The sequence below is a fragment of the Globicephala melas genome, chromosome 8, assembly GCF_963455315.2.
Source record: "Globicephala melas chromosome 8, mGloMel1.2, whole genome shotgun sequence".
NCBI lineage: Eukaryota > Metazoa > Chordata > Mammalia > Artiodactyla > Delphinidae > Globicephala > Globicephala melas.
Genome location: NC_083321.1, coordinates 13,969,204 through 13,996,766, shown reverse-complemented (window position 1 = coordinate 13,996,766; position 27,563 = coordinate 13,969,204). Strand labels below are relative to the sequence as shown.

At 39.2% G+C, this 27,563-nt stretch overlaps 1 protein-coding gene across 14 annotated transcripts in view; it reads right to left on the bottom strand.

Moving 5' to 3' along the window:
- Positions 1–25,460, bottom strand: part of PHF21A (PHD finger protein 21A) — a 192,289-nt gene extending 166,829 nt beyond the window's left edge. For 9 of the 14 annotated variants that reach the window (XM_060303276.1, XM_060303275.1, XM_060303274.1 and 6 more), the window contains exon 1: positions 24,916–25,460. The gene's annotated coding sequence lies outside the window, so the exon portion shown is untranslated. Of the gene's footprint in view, positions 1–21,850; positions 22,044–22,649; positions 23,767–24,915 lie in introns of those variants that run through there. The other 5 variants (XM_060303281.1, XM_060303279.1, XM_060303282.1 and 2 more) reach the window with 2 other exon arrangements.
- Positions 25,461–27,563: the final 2,103 nt, after the last annotated feature.

The following is a 27,563-nucleotide window of genomic DNA, read 5'->3' as shown; positions in this document are numbered from 1 at the left end:
ACCGTTGCCTTGCAGTCCTCTATTTCCTACGGTACCTGGGAAAGTGGGCCTTCAAACAGCCTAAAGCTAGAATGGACACCCCAGAGCGCCAGATCCATACCTTCATTTCAAGAACAGTGGTCCAAAAAGTCTAGATGTCTAGCCACAAGCTATAAAGATTATAAGAGGCAAAGCCCAGTCTAAAACCCAGGTTTACTGGTCTCAATCCAGGAATCCTTCCATGAGACTATACACAAAGTAACAAAAATCCAAAAATTCAGATAAGTGTAGTAAACAGTGATTATCTAATCCTTGACCAGTGATTGCAATGTCCACACGCTAAGACAGTGCAGATTATTAGCTCCTATATGCTTGAAAAACGTGAGCAGCATTAGCTGACTTAAAATGCTAGAGAGTAATTGTGGAAAGGCTTACAAATGAAAAAAATAATTTCTACTAAGTTCTTACAATATGTACAAAAACTTGTAAAATCATTTATTTTGTAGTGGATAAGTATTAAGAAAAATAAATGCAAAGAAGAAATCTTGCTTCATCATGTTATAAAGTACAAAAATTCTTATTCACAAGCTTCCACAGTTCACAAAGGTATAAATGTTTTCTGAGTCTAATCATCATAACATAACCTTAATTACAGATCAGACTTAGTAAATCACCCCATATCCCAAGACAACTCAAACTCTTATCTTAATAATCAGTTAACCTCAGGACCAAAACTCTTACCATCAACAAAAAAAAACAACTGAGATATCTATACAGCATTACAAAAGAGTTTGGATTTCTCTTGGTGTATAGGGATTTAAGCAAGGGCCTCCTATTAACATTAATGGGAGTTCTGGGTGTAAACCATAGGCACCAAGGAGGAGGATCAACCCCCAGCAGTGCATCTGTGAAAACTCTTTCTGTTGCACTAACTGCAACTACTGGGACTTGTTCTCTCAGAGATGGGATAATAGACCCCAATTCCTAAGTCTCCAAAGCACAAATATAATTCAAGTAAAACTCACTAAGGAAGGTCATTGGTAAACACCTAATTTTAAAAATATACGAAAAAAAGCTAAACTAGAAGAACAATTACCACATAAAGGAAATTTTTAAAAATAGCACCAATATGCACAGAAAAAAACTAGTGAACTGCTGTAGATAAAACACCTCACACAAATATTCAACAGGATTAAAACAACTGCAGCAGAAGCTTGTCCAAAGAAACACACACACACACACACACACACACACACACACCCCCCACAACAAAACAAAAACTCCTCCCCTGATGGAGCCCTAAGTACACTTCAATCCTTGCCTTTAAAACACAGAAGAAAACTCCTGCTGCACTGATAGCCAGGAATAATCACAAAGCACTTCCAGACGGACGGATAACAATCACAAGCTGCCAAGGAGGACCAAAACGAACTAAACAAAAATCATAGCACCTTACTGTGTTCCATACTGCCTCATTTCTCAATACAACACTGCTGGGACTTCCCTGGTGGTGCAGCGGTTAAGAATCCGCCTGCCAATGCAGGGGGCACGGGCTTGAGCCCTGGTCCAGGAAGATTCCACATGCCACGGAGCAACTAAGCCCATGCGCCACAACTACTGAGCCTGCGCTCTAGAGCCCACGAGCCACAACTACTGAGCCCACGTGGCACAACTACTGAAGTCCGGGTGCCTAGAGTCCATACTCCGAAACAAAGAAAAGCCACTGCAATGAGAAGTTCGCGCACCACAACAAAGAGTAGCCCCCACTCGCCGCAACTGACCAGAGGGCAGAGAGCTGAAGCAAGAAGAACTACAATCCTGCAGCCTGTGGAACAAAATCCACATTCACAGAAAGATAAACAAGATGAAAAGGCAGAGGGCTATGTACCAGATGAAGGAACAAGATAAAACCCCAGAAAAAGAACTAAATGAAGTGGAGACAGGCAACCTTCCAGGAAAAGAACTCAGAATAATGACAGTGAAGATGATCCAGGACCTCGGAAAAACAATGGAGGCAAAGATCGAGAAGATGCAAGAAATGTTTAACAAGACCTAGAAGAATTAAAGAACAAACAAACAGAGATGAACAATACAATAACTGAAATGAAAACTACACTAGAAGGAATCAATAGCAGAATAACTGAGGCAGAAGAATGGATAAGTGAGCTAGAAGACAGAATGGTGGAATTCAGTGCTGTGGAACAGAAAAAAGAATGAAAAGAAATGAAGACAGCCTAAGAGACCTCTGGGACAACATCAAACACAACAACATTCGCATTATAGAGGTCCCAGAAGGAGAAGAGAGAGAGAAAGGACCAGAGAAAATATTTGAAGAGATTATAGTCAAAAACTGACCTAACATGGGAAAGGAAATAGCCATCCAAGTCCAGGAAGCACAGCGAGTCCTATACAAGATAAACCCAAGGAGAAACACACTGAGACACACAGTAATCACACCGGCAAAAATTAAAGACAAAGAAAAATTATTGAAAGCAGCAAGGGAAAAACGAAAAATAACATACAAGGGAACTCCCATAAGGTTAACAGCTGATTTCTCAGCAGAAACTCTACAAGCCAGAAGGGAGTGGCATGATATACTTAAAGTGATGAAAGGGAAGAACTACAACCAAGATTACTCTACCTGGCAAGGATTTCATTCAGATTCGATGGAGAAATCAAAAGCTTTACAGACAAGCAAAAGCTAAGATAATTCAGCACCACCAAACCAGCTGTACAACAAATGCTAAAGGAACTTCTCTAAGTGGGAAAAACAAGAGAAGAAAAGGATCTACAAAAACAAACCCAAAACAATTAAGAAAATGGTCATAGGAACATACATATCTATAATTACCTTAAACATGAATGGATTAAATGCTCCAACCGAAAGACACAGGCCTGCTGAATGGATACAAAAACAAGACCCATCTATATGCTGTCTACAAGAGACCCACTTCAGACCTAGGGACACATACAGACTGAAAGTGAGGGGATGGAAAAAGATATTCCATGCAAATGGAAATCAAAAGAAAGCTGGAGTAGCTATACTCATATCAGATAAAATAGACTTTAAAATAAAGAATGTTACAAGAGACAAGGAAGGACACTACGTAATGATCAAGGGATCAATCCAAGAAGAAGATATAACAATTATAAATATGTATGCACCCAACACAGGAGCACCTCAATACATAAGGCAACTGCTAACAGCTGTAAAAGAGGAAATCGACAGTAACACAATAATAGTGGGGGACTTTAACACCTCACTTACACCAATGGACAGATCTTCCAGACAGAATATTAATAAGGAAACACAAGCTTTAAATGATACAATAGACCAGCCAGATTTAATTGATATTTATAGGACATTGCATCCAAAAACAGCAGATTACACTTTCTTCTCAAGTGTGCACGGAACGTTCTCCAGGATAGATCACATCTTGGGTCACAAATCAAGCCTTGGTAAATTTAAGAAAATTGAAATCATATCAAGCATCTTATCTGACCACAATGCTATGAGATTAGAAATGAATTACAGGGAAAAAAACGTAAAAAACACAAACCCATGGAGGCTAAACAATACGTTACTAAATAACCAAGAGATCACTGAAGAAATCAAAAAATACCTAGAGACAAATGACAATGAAAACACGACGATCCAAAACCTATGGGATGCAGCAAAAGCAGTTCTAACAGGGAAGTTTATAGCTATACAAGTCTACCTCAAGAAACAAGAAAAATCTCAAGTAAACAATCTAACCTTACACCTAAAGGAGCTAGAGAAAGAAGAACAAACAAAACCCAAAGTTGGCAGAAGGAAAGAAATCATAAAGATCAGAGCAGACATAAATGAAACAGAAACAAAGAAAATAATAGCAAAGATCAATAAAACTAAAAGCTATTTCTTTGAGAAGATAAACAAAATTGATAAACCATTAGCCAGACTCATCAAGAAAAAGAGGGAGAGGGCTTCCCTGGTGGCGCAGTGGTTGAGAGTCCGCCTGCCGATGCGGGGGACATGGGTTCGTGCCCCGGTCCGGGAGGATCCCATATGCCGTGGAGCGGCTGGGCCGGTGAGCCATGGCGGCTGGGCCGGTGAGCCATGGCCACTGAGCCTGTGCATCTGGAGCCTGTGCTCCGCATCGGGAGAGGCCACAACAGTGAGAGGCCCGTGTACCGCAAAAAAAAAAAAAAAAAAAAAAAAAAAGAAAAAGAGGGAGAGGACTCAAATCAATAAAATTAGAAATGAAAAAGGAGAAGTTACAACAGACACCGCAGAAATACAAAGCATCCTAAGAGACTACTACAGGCAACTCTATGCCAATAAAATGGACAACCTGGAAGAAATGGACAAATTCTTTCCAGACTTAATCAGGAAGAAACAGAAAATATGAACAGACCAATCACAAGTAATGAAATTGAAACTGTGATTAAAAATCTTCCAACAAACAAAAGTCCAGGACCAGATGGCTTCACAGGTGAATTCTATCAAACATTTAGAGAAGAGCTAACACCTATCCTTCTCAAACTCTTCCAAAAAATTGCAGAGGAAGGAACACTCCCAAACTCATTCTATGAGGCCACCATCACCCTGATCCCAAAACCAGACAAAGATACTACAAAAAAAGAAAATTACAGACCAATATCACTGATGAATATAGATACAAAAATCCTCAACAAAATACTAGCAAACAGAATCCAACAACACATTAAAAGGATGATACACCGTGATCAAGTGGGATTTATCCCAGGGATGCAAGGATCCTTCAATATATGCAAATCAATCAATGTGATACACCATATTAACAAATTGAAGAATAAAAACCATATGATAAAAAAAAAAACTAGAGAAAGCCCACGCATAGCAACAAAGACCCAACGCAGCCATAAATAAATAAATAAATAAATTTATTTATTTATATATATATATATATATATATGGCACCGCTGTACCCACCAGGCTAAAAAATGAGCAGGTGCCTTTCAGGCTATAAAAAAATTAGTGAGACACACACACACACGTACACACACATCAATCACAAACACAAAGGGAATGATATTCTTTCACATGAAGGGGCTTAAGAAACACAAGGCTTTGCTGTAAGCCTAGAAAACTAAGAGTAGGCCTTACCGCAGCAGTGAGGAAAAAGCCAAGGTTTATCCCAAATCCCCATTCAAAGACTAAAAGAACTAACATTTATTTCACTTAAAAGGCTTTGGCAACAATCCACTTTTTTTTTTTTTTTTTTTTTGCGGTATGCGGGCCTCTCACTGTTGCGGCCTCTCCCGTTGCGGAGCACAGGCTACGGACGCGCAGGCTACGGACGCGCAGGCTCCACGGCATGTGGGATCTTCCCGGACCGGGGCACAAACCCGTGTCCCCTGCATCGGCAGGCGGACTCTCAACCACTGCGCCACCAGGGAAGCCCAATCCACTTTTTAAAGAAAGAGAAATTAAGATTTTCCCCATTTCCATCTCCCACAGAAAATTAGAATATTTTCTCTCTAACTACATAGGTTTAGCTCTACAACACTAATGAAAAAGAACCCTGACTTAAGGCCTGAAAACTAAATGGTTCTATAACATTTACATTAAAAAAAAAACAAAAAAAAACTATGTAGTCCAACGTATTGATTCTTTACCATCACTGCTATCATTAATGAACATTTAGCTTTTTATCTGTACTTTGAAATGTCAGTGAGAAATTGAAACAGCTACAATATGCTGGGGATTTTAACTTTTGAAACAAAAACCACAGCGAAACATGAGTCTGAAGCATAAAGCCTCAATCATGCTGATAAGTAAGTGGTCCTAAAACTTGAAAGTGAAAGCAATACAGACCAGAAAAGAAGTTTGCTTGATATTAATGCTAGCCTTTAAAACCAAAAATACGTTCTGTTACAGAAGACTGAAATCAGGGCTTCCATTAACCTTGTTTAAAAAAAAAATCCCATGAGCATGGATTTTTTTCCTAAGTCTCTTCATCAGAGCAGCATGGGGTCCCATTAGGCACCCTATTTTACTTCTACCTTATAAATAACGTTAGCTATTCGCTATTTCCATGGAAACCAAGTACAGAGAAACCCACTTAAATGAATACCGGTTAAAGGAATAAGTTTTATTTTAGAAAGGTTTTGCTGCTCTAGATGAACTCTACTGGGGAATACTACAAAGTCTTCGTAAGTATAATTTTTTAAAAGATATCTTTGGTATAGTGGGAGCTTATTAAGAGTCCTGTTAAATAAGTACACTCCTTTCACCAAGTATTCCAAACAGCATCATAATGTTAAAAGATATCTTTCCAATGCACTGTACAGGGATTTAGATGCACAACCACCAATGACTATGTATGCTTTTTCATGCATCAGCGTGGAATAATTACCCCTATGGGTCTAATTTAAACTAATAAAAGCAAGGAAATTTAGAAATAAGGCTACCATCACCTTGTAGTAACTACTAATGAACAGGACCCACAACTGGAGACACACGCACAACTTACTACCCCTCCAAAGAGAAACAAACAATAACTTAAGTTCTAACATCCTAAAAACTGTTACCAGGTCCAGGGATAGCAGACAGTCAAAATTCCCTCCTCAACAAACGTTCACAAGTTATAATATGTATTCCCTAGTCAATCAATATATACATTTGGGTAAAATAGAAACAGAATATGCAGGATAAAGTATAGAACAGGCTTTAGTGATTTCCACTTTAAGTTGACTTAAATATTGCCTGACATACTCTAGAAATGATCATTACCGGTGGTCCACACAAACATTGCAGAGAGGCAAGGGCACATAAAATTAAATGCAACTCATAAGAACAGTAAATTCAAAACTAATAATCTTGAGTTTCTAAAGATAGAGAAGAAAGCTAAAATCTTTCCAGCAGACATGGTTCTCCATCAAGTTGATGGTGGCTCAGATATCTTCAATAAGTCAAAAAACTAATGAAAGCAACATTATCCTAAAAGATGATTACCACTGTTAAATTTACAGTGTATGAAGAGTTAACATTCTGGCACACATACTTTCCCTTTGAGTATACCAACATATTTACCTGTACTACATGTTCTAAAAACATAAAATTACTTTCCTTGTTATGTTTCACATACTGTAAAGTTTGGCAAAATACAGGTAATTGTTGAAGTTCGGTTAACAGGTACGTGGGGTTTGTTAATATTATTCACTCTACTTCTGTGTATGTTTTTAAATTTCCATAAAAAGAATTTTTTTAAATCCTATAAAGTTAAAGCTCTTGTCTCAAATATGTTTTCTCTATGTGTAACTGAATAATGGATTCAATGCGTGGTACAGACCTTAGAAGCCACCAAATTTAAAACCAAGACAGCCATTCCATGTAACTACAGCTGATTTCCAGTTTTTACTTTTCTTACCAAAACAATTCAGTTAACAGTTCAAAATCACTACAGAAAAATCTGAAATGTGTTGCTACTTGCACAATAGGTCTGCTATTGTGCAAATACCAACAATGAAATGAAAGCAATCAATGCCTAATAACAAGGTATCATAACCATATTTTGTATTTTACAAACTAAAGAAAGAAATTCTACTAGTCCTCTCTCTACTAATAAATCAAAATACTTTCAGAATGAGCAACACCAACATTTCCATTTTCTTTCTCCAATTAGGCCCATAGGACTACAAAGGGCAGTCTAACAAATTAATGCTTCCTATTTCCTTTATCTTAGTTAAGTTAACAAGGCTTCCCCCTCCCCCTCTATGATCCCATCTCACCCCCTACCAGAAAATACAGCAACTTTTGAGGTAAAAAGGTCTTTTTCTATTCTCTCCCTTAGTCCAGACATGAAATGTTTCACAAATACTCAAGTTACTTTGGAAGTGATTTTAAGCTATTATTCAACTCCTGGCTGAGGGCCCAAAATGGAGAGGTCCACAAACTGTTAAGCCTTAAGGTATTGATAACAGCTCTCTCTGTTTAAAAACTAATAATTACAATGATGTTTTGTTTTGAAGAGAAATAGAGTAAGATGGTGGTTGCTTTGGAGGGAGTGATGCACAGCAGACAGGGAATAGCATAGGCACAGTACAGACATAAAAGACTGTAAAGAAGAGGGGAGAGGAAAAGCAATGGAGGGTCGATGGCAGCATCTCTCTACAAAGTAGCTAATGCATCATGAACTGGACAGGTTCCTGCACAAGTGTAACAGGAGTTCAGCCCTGTCATAAGTAGCCCACCTTTTACAAATCAGACAGGGACAAAATGATTTTCAAAATTGTGTAATTCTTTAAATCAACCCCAAAGAGGCTATAGGGTCCACTTCTAACTCCTATATTTGTTAAAATGAAATACACTTCTAAACTTTTTACAATTCCATTCACCCAAGAGAAGCAACTTTTATAGGCCCTGCATACAGGCTGAAATAAAGAAAACACAGTACACATGCTACACTAAGTCTAAGACTACAAAGCTTTACTTACTCTAGCTATTGTAAAGTAGTATTATAATTTTTTAATTGAAAAAATTAAAATTGCTCTATTTTTAAAAATATTTGTTGAGTTAAAGTACAGCACTTTATCAAAACAAACTTGTTGGAATTTCTGCTCAGAAAGCAGAAACAATGTTTTAGGAACACAGACAAAATAAAATATAGTAGGACTTCCCTGGTGGCACAGTGGTTAAGAATCCGCCTTCCAATACAGGGGACGCGGGTTCAAGCCCTAGTCCGGGAAGATCCCACATGCCGCGGAGCAACTAAGCCCGTGCACCACAACTACTGAAGCCCGTGTACCACAACTACTTAAGCCTGTGCACCTAAAGCCCGTGCTCTGCAACAAGAGAAGCCACCGGAATGAGAAGCCCGCGCATCACAACAAAGAGTAGTCCCTGCTCGCCGCAACTAGAGAAAGCCCGCACGCAGCAACGAAGGCAACAGCCGAAAATAAATAAATAAATTTATTAAAAAATAAAATAAAATATACTAAATACTTCTATCTACCTACTAGGCCTTTATCAAATGGTGCAGCTGGGTAAATGAGAACAAAAAGTTAATGGAAGTTATTATTCTATTTTTAACTCAAATGCTCACTAGTGGTAACATATACTATATTCAAACACACTTGTTGAATCTCAGGAAAAAAACTATACAGACCAAAGACCAAAAAAGTTTCAGATCTAAATTGACAGTAAATGAATAAGATTAATTATATTTCATACTTAATGATCATTCCCCTTCCCTCAATGAGTGGTTTCACTTACCAGACAGATACATACATACCTATAGATACACTTACAGATACCTACATACTAATGAATACATTGAAAACTAAAAAATACATTAAAGAAACCTCAAAATATATTAAAAACTCAAATTCTTTACCAAAAAAATCTTAATTCTGAGATCACTGTAAGGCAGAGACTTAAAGTGTGGCTTTTCTCACAATCAACCTGCTCTCAGGCCCAGTTTCTAGGCTCAACATATGATGATTAAATATAGAAAGAAAATAACAATCACTGGAAGAAAAGACTAGGCACCAGATGAGAGGAAGTTTCACAAAGGAAAAATGCTCAAAATCAGAAGGCAAATAAACTGTGTCCATCATTACTAGAAAGCATTTGTATGCCACTTTTATATCTCTGGGATTCTACATTTGTTTCCATTAGTTCTTACACCAAGCATACGTTCTCAAGGATTAAACACAAGCAATTTGTCCTGAGCCACAGACCCAACGGATTGACCAGCTGATTAGTATTTTGAACTTGTGAGTTATAATGCCTTATCTACTACTGCCTTGGTGCTAACTGACCTACTATAAACACCAGTAACTTGGTGCAAAAAAATCTTTCATCGCTAAGAGTTTTAATAAATATAATGTGCCCTGAAAATACTTTTTAAAGTCTCTGTAATAACTGACACCCTCCCATGTATTCTATATTTCTCTCAGCAGTTTTCACAAACAAGAACTCATTAAATCACTTTTCCCATCTATACCTTTTCTAATGACGTTTCAGGAAGAAAACTCTCCTCTCCTCCTAAGTTGTTCCATATTTAGTCTTTTCCCATAAACTTTTAGAGGGACTGTAACAATAGCAATGATAATAGCAGCTATTGCTTATAAAGTGTCCTAAGACTTCCCCATTTTATCTTCATATCAATCCAAAGAGGTTAGTATTATCATCCCTATGTCATCAGTAAAGAAAATGAAGTCCAAGTGAACAGCACAATGCTTGTTATACAGCATGTACAGGAGACATCTTTTTTGAGAAGAGCTTAAATAATTAGTCCAAGGTCACACACGCAACTTTAAGTGGTTGCACTAAGATTCCAAACCAGAGGTCCGACCTCCAAGCTCAGGCTCTTTCCCCACTATGCAACATTTGTCTCAAGCCTTGAGGAGGGAAGAAGAATCCAGAATTAAGGTTAAGTAATAATAGCTAAAAACAGCTACCATTTATTTAGTGCTTACTATGTGTCAGGCACTTATTTATTCCTCGTAACAACCTCAGAAAAAGGGTATTATTATGTATTCATACTTTACAGGTGAAGAAACTGAAGCAGAGGCACAGCAGGTGAAGTGATTTGGCCACTGTCACAGAGCTAATACAAATCCAGATTGCGCAGAGCAAAGCCAGGATTTGAGCCTATGCATACTCTTACTCTTAACTGGCCCATACTCTTAACCACTGTGCTCTACTGCCATGCTAAAAACTTCCCTTGTCTTGAATGGCATGAAAACAAAACTTTTAACCTTTTCACAAAATGAGTAAATTGTAAGCCTTCATGCTTTGACTGAGAGAAAACTAGTAGTGCTTTTCTAAGCATGCGCACCAGACTTCTTTACAGGCACAGAAGATATGCCCCTAGTGATTAGATCACGGCACTGCTCAGGAAGTGGCACACTGTAAATCAGGTTAAGAGCCCCCAGCCCATCTCCCTCCACACCCAGACACACTAACCATGCACTGCAAGTTACAGGCAATTCAGAGATGTCTCTGTGCAATCTTCTATAAAATGAATGTCACTCTGGAAGTACCCAAGTGTGCATAGTACCCTTCCATCCTCTTCCCAAACACCATAAAAAACACAGCAAAAGGAATGAATGAATCTAAGCTACTTAAAAATCATAACAAATGTCCAATGATAACTACAAATTTAAATGAGAAAAAAATGCAAAATTCTCATAATTTTGTAACTTGTCCAAATTCCACATTCAAAAAGCAGTAAGCCTCTTTGAAAGTCTCAATTCTTAGACTACCTTATTATCATAAATGCGCCTTGAAGGGTGCGTAGAAAAGCCCATTTTTGCCTCGGATTCTACAAATGTTGATATGCATATTTAAAACAAGAATCGTTACTGTTGGATTACAAGTTATTGGGCTTTTATACTAATATCTATTAATATGACAATATATTTAATAATAACAAATAAAAATATTAAGCATGGATTTAATATTTGTATATTAACATGTACAGAAAATAAATAGAAAAACAGGACTGGACCTGGAGGTACTAAGAACCTGACACAATGAGAACAGGAACTACTGCAGCTCCCTCCATTGACATCGTAAAGTTGCCACATTTTCTGGGCTCTCTTTTGAATTAATGTGGCATCTGTTCCAAGTACAGCATGCTAACATTTTACTAAAAGATATTTTCATTCTACATTTGTATCTGGTTTGCTTTTTATTTGAACTCCTGTTTTATTTCAGTGGTCATTATTTCTTTATACCAAGTTGTCAATTTGGCATTCCTGATCTATCTCTCCTGAGCACAAAAAGGGTGGGGAGGAACCATCACCTTAAAACCCTCTAACAGCAAAAATTACAATATGCTTTGCATACAGATTAAATAAAGAAAATAAGCAGCACAAAGATTTTTGTGGGCTTTTTAGTATCAGGTCCTGATAAGCTAACGGCATCTGTTCCTTTCAGAAAAAGAATTCTGCTCTGGGGGGTGGGAGGGGGAGTAAACAAATACTAAACAGGATAATTCAAGTTACAAAGTTTGGTCTTCATGAAATGATGATTTCAATAATTTGCACATATCCAACTCTATCGAGTGATAATTGCTTTTTCAGATAGCCTCAAAAATGCTGCAGCAACAAGCCAAATACAACCACTTGTACTTAACATGCATGCTGCATACTCCACAATGTTACGTCATATCAGGCACAGAGAAGACGCTTACCAAGCTATCCTGCGTTCTATAAACTGCCTGACAACAACAGAAAAAGCCACTGCCATCTCCACAGTGGGAGCAGGAGCTCAGGGTAGGCCAGCCTTTTCCCCTTGGACAACTCTGAAGAAAACAAATAAGGCCTATATTTTTGTCTTTTAAGCTAACCTCTCTCAAGGCCTTTACTCTCGACCATTCAGCCTTCACGGAAAGAAAGGCTGTTTCTTTAAAATTAAAAAGCTGTAAAAGATCGCTCCAACTTAAAAGCCCCACACCTTGTACCAACGGTCCTCCAGGTGTCCCCATGGCTACCTCTTCTGCAGAAGAATAGTCTATCTCCACTGCGAGTCTCCAAGTGGGTGTGCCCACCCGGGGGAAAGAAGAGGACCGTGGGAGGAAACACAAATTATATTTTTAAATCTCATCCTTTTAAAAATTTCTAATTTCCTATATGTTTTATAACATACACACAATACTAGGTTCAGTAAATTATATCTAAGTATACATTTACTGGGGGCCATAATATTTAAAAGTTTGGATACTACAGGTTAAGAAGACCAAAACCAGAATATGAAAGTCGGAAAATTACGGCTCTGCTACTAACTTACTCAAATTCTTGTCTCTGCCTCAGTTTTACCGTTCTCAGTTTCACCGTCCATGACATGAACTGAGTCCTTTGTACACTTATAAAATTATCATGAGAAATAATAAAATACTCTCTAGGGCATGGTCTGAGCCACACAAAATGAGAAGCACACATGAATGCTATCCACAAGAAATAACCAAAAAAGAAAGAAAGAAAGAAAGAAAGAAATAACCTTAACATGGCTTGTTAAAACTAGTTAACTGCTACACCCTACCAGATCCAATTCTTAGAATGTTAAGGCCATGCTTTAGCACTTCACTAAATACGGGTCTAAAGAAGTATAAATCACCTTAGATAGGAGCGCATTCTAGAATTAGAATTTTTTTAAACTTCTATAATGAAAAACTTATTACCTATGAAATAAAATTTTTTAATTTAAAAATTACAAAGGTGAATTATGAATAACAACCTTATCAACAAGTCAAAACTCTCAAAGCCAGAATCAAAAGATATTTAATGCAGATTATAATGTCTTGAGTATGCTTTTTTTTAATATATGTAACACCAGAAAAATGAATTATTGGCACTCAATAAATTATCAGCACTTCCAATAATTTACCTTTTTTTACTGCTTTAAAAAATGCTGGGTTACCAGTATAGCATTTGAAGGTGGCTGAGTAAGTAGGGATAGGGATGAAGGTGAGTTCCACCAATACTACTCATATGAAGAACTAATTCCTGGGCAGGATATCTGGATACCCATTAAACAGTACTGGTCTGAGCCGTTACTAATTAAAACAACACAAGCATTTTCTTGGTTTTAAAACTCTACTTTACTGTGAAAATGTTGAATGAATCCCTCCTAACAACCAGGAAGAGAGACTACCAGTTTAAAAAAAAAAGTTATCTGAAACCACAACTGATCTCTTTATAAATAACTACCAGAATAAACTAGCAGAATTTAATTCTGAAATGATACTTTCTAAATTACTTGTGCAGCACAGAAAACAATGTTATTTTACATCAGTTAAGACTTTAAAATTTTTTAAATAACAATGGCCATTTCTAAGGCATTAGGTGCAAGTAAAAAGAACTTAAAATGCTTTCTGCCCCATAGGTAATAATCAGTCTAGGGCATTAGGTTTATAATCTTAATGTACAAATCTTACCCACCTCTCTCCTTCCAACCTCACTCCCATTTCCCACCTGAGCCTTATGTTCAAAAACAAGCAAGTTTTTTACATAGCCACCTGAAAAAAGTAAACTTCAAGAGAGTATTATGGTATGATTCTACTTATTTTGAAAATTCATATACATTATACACAGGAAAATTTTTAAGTAGGTGAGAATGGGATAACTTTAGTCTTCTACTTTACACATATCTATATTGCAAGTATTACTTTTATAACTCCAATGCTCTGCCTTTTAATATTTTTAAAGTATTAAAATAACATTAAATATTAAAAGAAAGGACACTTACCATCAAACGCTCTAAAATGTTGATAGTTAAATAACAACTAATTGAAATAGCCAATGTAATCTATCTGCACCTACTAAAAAAAATTATAAAATAACCTATCGTGCTCCCGTGCCCAAATTCTAACCTTTAAGAAATAGGTATTAGACCCCACTCCACAGTAGGCGCTGTGCTTGGCAATGGGCATACAATGATGGACAGGACATACACTATCCCAAATGCCTTCATTTCCAATCCATTGCAGTGCTTACTACTTCCAAAACATTCAACCTAACCCAACCAAAATCAGATGAAACATTCTTAAAATGATATGTCGTAGCTGTGGCCATTTCAGTAGATTGAAAAACTTCTTTAGTAATTCACTTGCTAGGTTTCTGTGGAAATTGCACAGTTTAGTACAGCATTATAGACACTTAAGAGGAGGAGCTCTGGAATCAAACCTGGGCTTGAGGTAAGATTGTATGATTTGCTACCTATGTTATTCCAGGGAAGCCTTCATTTCCTCATCTGTCAAATGGGAATAGAATAATAACAGTAAATCCTCAGAATATTGCTGTGAGGATTAAAATTAAATGAGATCCTTTATGTAAAAAAGCTTAGTACTAAACATAATAAACACTCAGCAAATGTTAATTATTATTAATAATATTATAATAGATAACTTTAAAATACAAAAACTGTTCACAACTTGCCAAATTATTTAAAGTCTTATACCTATGCCATTTCTCTAATAACAAATATGTATATTTGTGTATGTTTGTATATTAACACATAAAAATATTTTTCAATATAAAAACCCATAATTGAAACTTTTCATTACTGTAACACACCAGTACATTTGTGATATTTTTATATATATGATATATACACACAAAGGCATCAGCGCACGTTGTCAAGAACTACACTGTGAACACATGCTAAGAACTTGTCTGTTGGCCATGGTGGGAGGGTGGGGGGATCTAGATCACCAATTATGATTCTAACTCATATATTTAAATTTTTTTAAATATTAACATTGTTAACACAACATAGAGAAATATCTTAAAATCCAGCCATCTATTAGTGATTAAAAACTCAATTTATATGTATTGATACTTCTTTAGTCTGTAAAGTACATTCATGAGTATTATCTCATCTAATCCTTTTAGCAACATAGTGAAGCAGGCTTTTACCATTATCCCCATTTTACTACAGTACTGGGAAAACTAAAGCCCAGCTAGGATGAATTTCTCAAATGCATAGCTAGTGACAGGACTGATCTTAAAGCCAGGTCCTCTGACACCATCACAACCATTTCATTTACATTGGTCTCAGACATTTCATTAAAAAAAAGACAGAAAACTGTGCTCAATAATTTAGGTGTGTCAGAGAACTCTACAGATAATTATGCATGGCTGCCCAGTTTTACTCTCCTTGTTTCCTCTCCTTATATCTAACTATAGTATTTCAGGAATCACACAAGTGTGCACACTATAAAATGTAGAACAGAATTCATCCAAACTTCCTGTACTGGCCAATTAATACCAGAGACCATTTTCTCCCTTACATTTAGCCCTTTGAATTTAACATCTTTGTAACCACTGATTAATTTCATTTTAATATTACATCTTGAAAAGACGAGTTAACATGAAGTAAATAAAACCATTCATAATGTGGAAGAATATCAGACCAGATACCATAAATTTATGACACAGCTAAAGAATCTATCTCATGTCTAGTATGCAAACATTAACAAGTTTCAGTTCACGTTTGTGAGGAAAAAAAGGTTAGTATTATTATAGTGGAATGGGTTGTTGTATAAACAAGTACTTAAATAATTACTACTAAAGGCAGAGTTTTCTTAAATAAACACAGCAGCCCTCAGTAATAACATTTGAGGAACTCTGCTAGAGTAGAGACTGGCGAAGCAGATAAGAAAGACACTTCCCTGATTCTACATACACTCTAAGGCACACAAACCACAACTTATGCTTACATTTTTCAGTATTCCCAGGTGTCCCTTTCCCTTCTCAAAAAGCTAAAAGCCATGCAGATAAAAATATCCTTGAACAATCTCAAGAGCCTAAAAGAAGTTAGTGTCCTAAAAGAGAAAAATAATATAAAGACTTATGATTTCTTTGAACCTAACATTTTAAGTACAACCCACAGACCTGAAACTACATTTTCTTTCTGGGGCTGCTGCTCACTGGCCTCCAATACATCAATCCTATAACACTGTGAACTGTGGTGACAGACTGGTTCATGCTTCTAAACACAACAGAATTTTTCCAAGGTTACATACACCGTGACACGAGGAACATTTTTGCAGCATCTTATTTTCATTAGTCAACTAGTTTGGATGTTCTAACAGTGCAAACATTATTAACAAAGAAATTTTCATTATCTTTTGAACTCTCCAAAGTCAACCAAAGGCCATGGCACAGTGGCAAAGAGTACTGAATAGGCAGAGCTGAATCCTGGTGAAAATTCTGCTACTGGCTGGTTGTCTGACCTCAGGCATCTATCACTGAGGGAGAAACTGAGGTGCAAAGACATTTTAAGTACAGCAAAAAATTCCAGGGAATTGCCACATCATTACCATAGGCCAAAAATCTCAAGGCCTTGTTAGAACATCCTGGGTTTCTGATCAAGTAATAATGTAAAAAGAGAGTTAAAAATGTAAAGCATAATATTTTTAAAAATAACAATAACCACTACTACTACCACTATTGCTAACTCTATAAACATTTACTGAGCCTTCATTATGGGCCAGGAACTGTGCTAATCACTTTCACAGATTTTAACGTTTAATCCCCGCAACAACACTGACAGTAGTTAATAAAGTGAAAGTATTAGAACTCTCAAAAGGACAGAAATTTTAAGTTTACAAATGAAAATATAAACAAATTATTAAAGAAACCTTCCCTTTTTCTCTACCTTCCAGCCTATACCTTTGAGTATTAAATTTACACTAAAATCACATTTATTTTCAGGAGTCTGTCTTCCATTTAAAGAATACTGAGATTCAAGATGTTGACAATCATTACAGAAGAATAAAAAACTCTGAGCTTAAATACTGGCACCAAAAATACCCTTCCGTCCAACTTTACTGAATAATTGTCCCCATTCAAAGAAAAGAGAACAGCATACATATCCGGCCCCACAATAATAGTCTTCTAATTCTAATGCCCACACTAGCAATCAGTTAATGCTGTAATTATAGGGACCTATATCGTCACAGACAAAAAAAATTTACAACTGCGAAGTCAAGTTTTGACTCTATATACACACGTACGCTATTTTACATGTAAATCTTAAGTAACTGACTTAAAAAAACAGCAAACTCATCTAAGGTAAACTAATACACTAGGGTGTTTCTGAAGACCCACTTTAGAATATCAGCAGCGTAATAACCATGATATTAGCAATCAAACTTTACTTAGCAGAAAGTTCTTAGAGGCTTGGGAAGCTGTGTATAAAATGGAGTAGACAGGAGAGAAGGGTTCCCTGTACTGTTTAAATCAACTACAGGTCCCAGCATGCAATGCTCTATTCTGGAGTTAGGCAAAAACCGCAATGCATCTTGGGACTTGTAGTAAGTAAACCACTTCCCCCTATCACAGTAAGTTTCAAGAAACTGAACTATCTAGCACAATCTGACTAGATCTTACTATCAGGGCCTAGTCAAATCCAGATAAAATTTGGTTGTTCTCTGCCCTAGCACAGATTCTTTAGCATATACTGGAAAAAGTATCAATTAACATTTAGATCAACATTTTCACGTTAGAAAAACCTTATACAGGATAAGCATATAAAAGAAATCCTTAAAAAGCAAAAAGATGTGTTACAATTTTTAAATTATATTTAAAGACACAATTTTTAAAACAATTTTTTGAAGTCTGATCAGTTTCAAAGCTTTCTATTCCCCACCCCCCAAAAAAGTTTTAATTGTTTTACCAGCTTTTCTCTTAACACTCTTTCAAGTTATGTTTTTATGAATAATTTTTCTTGAAGGAAATTCTCATAAGAAAACATTTCCCGTACTTTAATACTACCCATTAGGAAATGTATTCTTATAGCTATACACATACCACCATCACACACACACACAACAACAAAAAAACGAATAATACTTAAGTTCCTCTTTTGTCAAGTCCTTACTCAATATTTACCCCCTCCACTCCTCACGCTTCATTTCACACACACGTGTGAAAAGAACACTCAGGGGAAAAAAATTCCATTTCTCTCATCCACTGACGTCTTCAAAAAAAAAAAAAAATTTTTTTTTAAGCAATCAATAACATGTCCAAACCCAAGTAGACAACTTTGAGCTGTAATTTATGTATATAGTTTCTACACACACCCCTATTTTCTGCAAGACTGAAGGAGGAGGCTGGGAAAGAACTAAGTGCAATCTGCATCAGGAGGCCTAACACAGGTGGTGGGTTATTTTCAGGCAACAGCACCTTCACAAACATGCTGTGGAATACAGTCCAAGAAATTCCTAACAAGGAAAGATAAGCTGGCACACAAATTTAACATAATCCAGCTAAAAATCACCTGCAACACAAGCTACTACATTTCACCATAAAAGTGACAGGCTACTATAGGATCTGAAGCTTCATCAATACAACATACTGTCCATAAGGCCAGAGATAGCAGTTGCCATGGTTACTATCACCCACTTTTATCAGGAAATTATTGTCATTAACTCTGAAGTTTTGGGTACTTATTTAAAATTTAAAAAAACAAAAGTTTAGGGTTCTGACTGTTAACTGAATAAAAGAATCAACTACTGTTTAATACCTAAGTATGCTGCTTTAGAGATGCACATGGTTAACAATACTTGGATCTGCAGCAGAAAAAAATCAATTCCTTTCTGCTGCTCCTTCTCCTCAAGTACTGACAGTTTGTATTCTCAATGCAGCCAAAACAATAAAACAAAACCCATCTTTCTGGCTTCTGTGTTTAAGTTATTTTTCTCCCCTAGGCCCACAAACAGAGTCAAAATAAAGCCTAGATCATCAACCTGTTAGGCCCCATCCCTTTCCTAGTTCCAAATTACCGGTTCACTTTTTTGTCTACTTTAAAAAGCAGAAAAACATTTCCACAGATGATTCCAAAATATAGGAAAGAATAGTTTCCTTCAGCCGAGACCCGCTCACTATTTTGTATTTAGCAAGGGGGTGGGGGGTGTACAGTTTGCAGTGTATTGGAGGGAGAGAAGCAGAGAGGCATTCAAACTGCCAAACAAGTGTCCAGTGTAAGAAAGTTGCCTTAGAAAAGCCCAAAGGATGACTGAAACTCACATAATATTATCTCTAAAAGGGAAGAGTTCACCACCATCCCAGTTTAGGACTCAATTGATAGACAAGCAATATAAAAGTTATTCTTAAAGGTCTATTTCAGCATTCTCACAAAAGATAACTGTTCAGAAATTCAGTACACAAATACGATGATATGAAAGCCTACAAAACAGTGTGGCCACATATACACACAAATATACAAAGAAGGAAACATATGCTATTTAAGAAATAATTATCTACAATACTTTTAATGCAGTGTTAATATATTACCTCTTTAAAAACAAAACAAAACAAAACACCACAAAGCAGCAAAAATACACACCTGGTAAAGTTAAAGTGATCAAAACACACTGCTATGCTCCTAAAGAATACTTAGGGCCTACAAAAAGAGCCCATGTACAAAAGTTCTGAGAAGTCAACATAAATCATTAATATTTCCCATGACAAATTAATATGAAAATTCAAACAAGAATTCAGCTCTGAATATAGATATAAAGGAATTCTGTCAAAGGTCAGAGACCTAAAACTTTAATCCCTTCCTTTTCTCCCTTTCAATACTAATTAAATACAAAAGACTTTGGCAATAAAATACTAAGGATACAAAATTTAAAAGCACATTAATATAACCTTAATGTCAGTATTTCCTCAATAAAAGCTTTAGTATTCACCGTCTGCAGGATGAAAACGTTAATATTACCCTGAGAGGTTTCATTTTTATCTAAAGTTAAATGTTTTTCTCACCCTTCACCGAAGCAAGTTTCTACATTTCATTTCTAATTGAGGTTATTTCATAAAGAGCAGTCAATTCTAAAATTTAGGGTACTCTATCTTTTGATATGCTCATAAACATAGGAACTCCCAATTATCTATATGTCATTTTACCTTAGTCCAAATAGGTGAGCAGAGTCTATTAAGAAGGCCAGAACTCAAAGTTCTGAGTTTTAAATTCTGTGTTATTTTTACACAAAAAATATTTCAGTGCACTCCTCTAGATTTGAGTAGTCATTTCCTCACGCATCCCTCTAAATTAGAAAAACAAAAATGATACACACACGTACCTAATACTAATGCATACAAATATGTCTTTTTCACTTTGAAACAAGTTTGAAAGGTTTAGTTAGTAAGAATATTTCAGAATGTTAGCAGGATCAGTCAAAACAATCAAAATATTAACTGTGACATCTGTTACTCTGTGTGTTAATAAGAGTCTATAGAAGAATCCGGGAACTTAAATAATCACTAAAATCAACTACTATCACATCAATGGTGAAATGAACAAAAACTTTAACAGGGAATACACATTTCACAGGATCTACAAAAGGAAAAATGATCTTTTTTTTGAATTAAGGGAAACTGCCTAGGCAGCATTTTTTAAACAAAGCTTCAAAACTGTAACAAAGAGCTTTTTGGTAACCACAGCAGTATTTAAAAAAAAAATTCATAAAGTGTTCTGGGTGCACTTTTAATGCACTCATTTCCCAAATGATATGGAGAAAGTTAGTATTTTAAAGACAGAAGCTTCTGTCCATGTATTAATTAGCCACCTATCTCAACAACTTAACATCTGCATGGTTTCTGACAATTTACAAAGCACTTTCACATGTATTATCTCATTTGATCTTATTGAGAAAAAAGTACAGTATTATTCCTAAAAAACAAACAAAATTCAAGGCAGATTCATCAAATTTTCTACACATTCCCAAGTTTTTAAACTTTGACATAAAACTTTACAAGCCGCCACAGTAGCATGATATTTCCAGTGATAAATCAATTCACCTAACACTAACAGACTTTCAAAGGACATGTGCTATAAATGCTACAAAAATACTTTCATCTTTATGCAGTTATTGTTAAGTGTTACTAAGGGACATATCAGCAATGACCCATACCCACAGACAGAACTTTACTTCTAGCTCAAGAATCTCAGTCTTTGGAGGCCAACTCCAATACATCAACCATATGTATTTATAACGCCGAGAGCCTAAGAATTTATCTATTAGGATCACTGTCCATAGACTGGAGGAAAAAAACACAAAAAGTCTAAAAATTTTTCCATACAGTATCTCCCTTTCCAATAGTTCAAGTACTCTACATCCCACTTGTATTAACATTATAGGGATGACCATAAAGCCTAAAGTCCCAAGTCATACCAACTACTTTTGTTTATAGCCATCCATTGCACATAATTTTTAAAAATGTGTTCAACACCCCACTCACCAATATGGGAATAACCCCTCTTCAAACTAAAATAATTCTAACAGCACTCTGTACCTCAGGGCAGCATCCTTAAGCTATCCACAATAAGCAATCTACTTTGTGTAATATTGTAAGCAGGTAAAAAGCAAATGGAACTTTTCAATAGACTTACTCAAAATCTTTCTGGAACTTTAAGGTGTTAATCCTGTTGCTTAGTTGATGCTAAGTAGAGCTGTAATAAGTAGCAAGACCCTCAAAAGTCATAGATTTCCTTTATCTTGCTGCAGCACCTCCTGCTGGATAGCATTTAGAGTTCTTCATGTAAGCAGAAGAAGACTATTTCTGACGCAGCTCTTTCCAGATGACTGAATGGGAAAAAGGATGGACCCTTCACAGCTAAAAGAAATAGGGCCCCATCCATCACTTATACCTCTTAAAAATAAAATCTGGCATAGGCAGGAGTCTTAATTGATTACTTTTCCAGTTCCATAAAGACCCGCCAGAGTTCAAAGTGCAACATGTTTAAATAAAGCTTGCAAAATTAGCTAAAAACTATGTTAAAAAGCCTTTAGAAGCACTCAAGGAAAAGACTATTAAGACCATCCAAGCAATGCCAGTCATATTGCAAATACTATTATGTTAAGACAAGCAAAAGTATGACATAAAGAAAAACACCTGGAATATTTTTAACATGTTAGCCAAAAGTTTGTGTTTTGCGAATTTTCTGCACTACTACTATGCTCTTCATTTAAGGATAGTTGTATATCTACAAAAGTTTTAAGTGCAGAAATTTTTTTCATAAACATGAGCATAACTGCACACAAAAATTTCCTCTTTGCCATCAAAAGATGTGTCCTGAGATTTTAAAGTGCATTCTTCAGACATTTTAAATGGCCCTTAATAAGCCAGTTTTGAGCCCACGATGTAGATTCCATATACAGAGACAGAAAAAAGAATAGAAAAGAACTTACCAAAATCAAAATGAATAATAGTATTTCCAGTAAAAATGTAGTAACAGTTTCCTACAACGCTGTGAAACCAAGTAAATTGTGAAACTTGAAAAAAAGGGGAGGGGGAGGGGGAGAGAGCTAGTCTTCAAAAACCAAAAGAAAATCTGACCTATTTATTTCCACTGCCCAAACTTGAGTGAACATCAGATGTAAACAAACAACATAAACACTGAAAAGTACACTCAGATGTCATAGCCCCAGTTTCAGTCCCCTTATCAGGCCCTCAATGAAGCTACAGATGTTGGTGAGTAACCTCTCTAAAAGGAGATATTCAAGCTCTGTGCCCTAAAGAACCCCTAAAAAGTGTGCCTATGAAAAGGTTTCCTAGAGTGCATAACTGCTTTAAAAAAAAAATTTCATCAGCCCAAATTAATCTGTTTCTAATATTCAGCTATCAATTATTAATATATAAATGTTCTTCCTTCTCTAACGTCCTCACCTCAAGCATCTACATTCCTGACACCTACTATTAACAAAAATGCACAGCTCGCACCCCAGTTATGGGGCAAATCTTTGCAATCCAAAACACAGTCACAAAGTTCACTGTCAAGGCCAGTGCTGAGGCCCGCATACCCCCGGACCTTAACTCACATTTGAAATTCTAGAAAGCCATACTTGCAGAGACATCATTTAAAAACAAAACAATGTGGACGTGAAAAGTAAGATCCTCTACTTCAAGACCTAAACAAAGAATATTTCAACATATGACCGGAATATGATGACACCAGATTCACCAATAAAAACAAAACCTGCCTACCATTAGCAGCCGTACCCCTCATCTCAACAACTCAACTACTTAGAAATCACTCTCAGCACATCTGCACCCCACAACCGGCGTGTGGCCTTCTCCGGGGGTGCAAGTCACAAAGTTGAAAGGAGACATTCTTCCCCCGGTGCCCAATCTCGACATCAACCCCTCCCGTGACAGGGCCACCTTGCTGCTACCCACCATCGCGAACGTGGTCAGGGGAAAAAAAGAAATCCTAACAGCACCGCTCAGCAGAATAAAGAGACCAAAGAGAGGATGACGAGAAGTGTTGGGAACTGCGTGCACGACGGGGCTGGACCAAACGGAAAGAGTCCCACTCCGCGCGCCCCTCCCCCCGGCGGGGGCGCGGGCGGGGGAGGGGCGGCTGCGGCCCCTCTTGGAGCGGCCTGGCGGCCCCGGCCAGCGCAGGGTCCCGGGGGCGCCCCGCGGCCGCGGGATGCGGGGGCGAGTGCGGGAGGACCGGCCCCGGGGTGAGGGGTGCTGGCACACTCTCCGGAATAACAAGTTGCAGAAGAAGAAGAATAAGCGGAATTTCCCCAACGCTGCTCCGGCCACCCAAGACAAATGCACCAACACACACATACACATACACATACACACACACACACACACACACACACACACACACACACACTCAGGCCCGGCAGCGGCAGCAGCCGCAGCTTTTTTTTTTTTTTAAACCAGATCCCTCAGTCACCAAACAAGATGGTTTTCAAAAAAAAAAAAATTAAATAAATAACCATAATAAAAACTTCCCCCCGACATCATCCTGGGGGGAGGGGGTAGTGAAAGAGCCCCGGCGACCACCCCTGGGCGGAGGGAGAGCCCAAGGGGGCGGACGAGGCTCCGCGCCCCCCGCCCACGCCGGCGGCCCCCTCCCCGGCCCCCCGTCGGGACAATGTGACGCCCCCTCCCCGCCACCCCCGGTGCGCCGCCTCTGTCACCCGCTCCGGCCCAGCACTCAGCGCCCAGGCTCCCGAAGCTGCTCATAAACTTACTTCCAATTTATCCTGGGGAGGGGTGGAGGGCAGAGGGGAGGAAGGGGGAGACAAGGTTTTTCCATTGTCTTTTTTTTATGGGGGGAGGAATAGGAAGGGCACGCAGGGGGGCGCCCCGAAGGGGAAGTTATTGCTCAAATCTCAAGTTGACTGAGGGGGTCCTGCCGAGAACACCCCCCTTTCCCTCCTCCCTCCCACACACCCCTCCCCTCCCCCTCCCTCCCCCCAAAACAAACTCCAAGCAAGCAGACCCTGTACCTCCCAGAGACAAACACCAGAGACAAGACAGAGAGAGAGACAGAAAGAGAGAGAGACAGAAAGAGAGAGAGAGAGAGAGAGAGAGAGGAGGGAGGGGGGAGGGGGAAGGGGAAGGGGGGAGGGAGGGGAAATAGAGCTACTCCAGAAAAAAAAAGAGAGGAGAGTGAGGAGAAGAGAGAATGGAAAAGCTGGGATACTGCACCCTCCTGCTGCTGGCTGGCTGTCCCCCCTGGCAGCTGGAGGCAGGAACTCTGAGCAGGAGAAGCAGGAGGAGGAGGAGGAGGGAACTCTTCTTCATGGGGAGGGAGGGAAGAAGCTGGAGCTGCTGCTGCTGCTTCTGCTGCTGCTCTGGGCCTCTCGCACTTTTTAGATATTAGTGTGTTAAGATGGTAGGTTGTTCCCTTCTCCCTCCTCCTCCTCCTCCTCCTCTCCTCTTCTCCCCCTCTCTCTCTCACTCACTCTCTCTCTCTCCCTCTCTCTCTGGGCTGTTTCTTTCCTCCTCTTCCCCAGGCAAGGGGGGGTGGGGAGGAGGGGGTGGGGGGAGGAACTGGATCCTCCTCCTCCTCCAGGAGAGACACACAGGCCCCGGGCCGGAATGTGGGGGGAAAATCAGAGCAGCAGGAGAGAAACTGTGGGAGACAAACAAGCCCAACTCTTCATCCTCCTCCTCCTCCTCTCAGCAGCAGCAGCGAGCACCACCAGCCCATTCACCACCCGGCCCCGGGCCGCAGCACCTCCGCCGCCTCAGCCCGGGGATCCCTCCGCCCAGGCCCAGACACACTCGCCCGCGCGGGAACCCGCCGCGCGGCCCCGCCGGCCCGCCGCCGCCGTGCGCGCCCCCGCCGCTCCCGAGAGCCGGGCGAGAGGGACTGGGGCTGGGAAAGCGGGGACGAGGGCGGGGGGAGAGGAGGCGCCGGGGTAGAGGGGAACGGCGGGGAGGGAGGGGGCCGCCGGGCGGAGTTGTACGGCGGCCGGCCCAGGCCCCCGCGCCTCCTCCCATGGCTTCATGGGGCGCGCGGTCCCCCCCAGGGCCGACGGGGCGGCGGCGGGAGGGGCGGTGGGGGCCCGCGGCGGCGCTCGGGCGGGCGGACTACTTGACGTGTCGGTGCGGCGAATTTATTTCACTTTGCCTAAGGAACGGGGTGTGCTGCGGTCCCCATTGCCTAGGGAAAAAACCCGGATGTAAAGTGAGTGAAACTAAACTAGAGTGAAGTAGGGCAGCAGCAGCCAAACTCCAGTGCAGCGGCGGCGGCGGTGATGGGGCTGAACAAGGAGCGGCGGCGGCCAAACTCCGGGGCCGCCGCAATGATGGGCCCCGTGCAGCGCTGCAGCTCGGCACCCGTGTAGCTGCAGCCGAGGCGAGGCCGGAGCCCGCTGCGGCCCCCCCAACTCAGCGGCCCGAGCCCAACTCCCCCTCCCGTCGCAGGAGCTGCACAGGGGCTCCGGAGCGGCCCCAACTCCCTCCAGTGCAACAGCAGTTGGAAGGGGGGAAATAAAGCCGCGAGGGCAGGGACGGAGAGAAGCGATGGGGAAGCACTGCAATGGGAGAGCGTGGTCCAGGCAACAGGAGAAAGATGCAACCTCAAGTCGAATGCAACATGCAATCCCCGGCCGCCGCTCGCCCGCTCCCTCCCCTCGCCACCCCGCCCCCTTTCCAAATAACTACCCTTGAACCACTTTATTAGCCGTACTTAGTCCCACACTCGCTTCGGGGAGGGGCGGGGGACGGGATCCTTCGCTCACCTTTATTTATTGCTGCTTTCTCCCCCCTCTCCATGTTTTTTATTCCTAAGTTCTTTTGTTCTAAGGGGGATGATGGCATTTACTTTTCTGCTTTGTGTAGCAGGGCAGTCGCTGGGAATCAGCCACGTATAATCCGGCGGTTTGTCATATTTTATTAGTGAAAGTATTTTATGCCTATTCTACCTCCAAGGACTGTAACATGGAGAACTGCAGGGAGGAAAAAAACATCAGAAGAATTCTTGTTTTGAGAGATTTCTTGGCGGGGCGGGGAGGGCTTTTATTTATTTATTTATTTATCCCCCTGCAGGGGGGTTATTTAGATTTTCAAATCGATAGTTTTCAACTTAGAGCTGAATGTTTTTGTATGGAAATACTACTAGATTCTAAAACAACCCCCAACCACAATAAAGAAAAAAAAGTCCAAAATCTTAGATTAAAAAAAAAATCCCTGCTGGACAGTGATATTATCTGTTCTGTGTAGCACGCTGGACTTAACGTACTGTTGGCCTCCGAATGTTAAATAACAATAAGCCCGAACCTCAACTGAATACAAATGGGGGGTGGGGGTGGTTTTGTTTTTAAGGCTCAGCACTTTTGTAGCATCTGCCACTACGCATTTTCCAGGCATTGATTAGCCATGCAACTCCCATAGACATGAAGTCCAGTTTTTGCAGATAAAGAGCAACAGTGGTGAGATGATCTGCCCAAAGTCAAAGTGAGTCAATGACAGAACCAGAAATAGCCTTGGGCTCTATTTGTTACTAGTCACATCTTTTCCATTAAATACTAATTCCTCCAAGAAATAAACAGTATTTAAAAATAAATAGACGTTCTTTACCTTGTTATGTATTTCCACCAGAGGTGCTTTGAGATCCTTGGACATGCAGGCATTTTCTTACTTCTGTGACCTGCAAAATTAAGTTTCGTTTCTCAAGAGAAAGCAATTTTTTAGATTTTTGATTTCTTAAAGCTAAAAACTAAATAAAAGTACGGGCTTTATTTTATATGTGTAGGCCATTTAGTACCCTGAGCTTTACATTTAAAAAAATTCACAGCAAAGAAAGTGTGTAAGAGTTTGAGATCGAAAATGAAAATCCCTATAAATGA